We start from the raw sequence: 1,518 nt of genomic DNA on the forward strand, positions 1-1,518 counted from the left end.
TTTGGGCCGATTCTGGCCCGTATCTTGGATTATTACTCAGTTTTGGGGTCCCAAAGTGATTTCCACGATTAACGAACCTCGGGGTGCGTTTACATGTTGGTCATCAACACTCGCGGTTTTTGTCGATTCTGACCCGTTTCATGGACTATTACTCACCGTTTTGGGGTCCCAAAGCGATTTCCATGGTTGTCGAACCTCAAGGCGCGCTTACGTGTCGGTCATCAGCACTCGCAGATTGGGTTGATTTTGGCCCGTTTCTTGGACAATTACTCACTATTGGTGTCCCGAAGTGATTTCCACGATTGACGAACCCCGGGGTGCATTGACATGTTGGTCATCAACACTCAAAATTTTGGCCAATTTGTGTCCGTTTCGTGGACTATTACTCATAGTTTTCTGGTCCCAGAGCGATTTCCACGATTAACGAACCTCGGGGTGCGTTTACGTGTCGGTCATCAACACTCATGGTTTTTGTCGATTCTCACCCTCTTCATGGACTACTACTCACGGTGTTGGGGGCCCATAGCGATTTCCATGGTTGTCAAACCCCAAGGTGCGCTTACGTGTCGGTCATCAACACTCGCGGTTTTTCCCGATTCTGACCCGTTTCATGGACTATAACTTAGTTTTGGGGTCCCGAAGCCATTTCCATGGTTGTCGAACCTCGTGGTGCGTTTACATGTCGGTCATCAACACTCACAATTTTGGCCAATTTTGGTCCGCTTCTTGGACTATTACTCACCATTTTCGGGCCCCGAAGTGATTTCCACGATTAACTAACCCTGGGGTGTGTTTACGTGTCGGTCATCAACACTCACAATTTTGGCCGATTCTTGTCCATTTCGTGCAGTATTACTCAATGTTTTGGGGTCCCAGAGCGATTTCCACGATTGACGATCCCGGGGTGCGTTTACTTGTCCATCGTCATCAATCACAGTTTTGGCTAATTCTGACCCGTTTCATGGACTATTACTCACCGTTTTGGAGTCCCAAAGCGATTTGGATAGTTGTTTAGCCCCAAGGTGCGCTTACGTGTCGGTCATCAACACTCGTAGTTTTGGCTCTGGCCTGTTTCGTGGACTTTTACTCACTATTTTGGGGTCCCGAGGTAATTTCCACGGTTAACAAACCTTGGGTTGCGTTTACGTGTCGAGCATCAACACTCGCGGTTTTTGTCGATTCTGACATGTTTCCTTGACTATTACTCACCCTTTTGGTGTCCCAAAGCGATTTCCATGATTGTCGAACCCCAAGGTGCGCTTACGTGTCGGTCATCCACACTCGCAGTTTGGGCCGACTCTGGCCCGTTTCCTGGACTACTACTCAGTTTTGGGTCCCAAAGTGATTTTCACGGCTGAACAACCCCGCAGTGCGTTTACGTGTCGGTCATCAACACTCACAATTTTGGCCAATTTTGGTCAGTTTCGTGGACTATTACTCACTGTCTTCGGGTCCCAGAGGGATTTCCATGATTAACGAACCCCAAGGTGCATTTACGTGTTGGTCATCAACACTCGT

This window comes from Triticum aestivum, chromosome 5B, assembly GCF_018294505.1.
Source record: "Triticum aestivum cultivar Chinese Spring chromosome 5B, IWGSC CS RefSeq v2.1, whole genome shotgun sequence".
In the NCBI taxonomy this organism is placed as follows: domain Eukaryota; kingdom Viridiplantae; phylum Streptophyta; class Magnoliopsida; order Poales; family Poaceae; genus Triticum; species Triticum aestivum.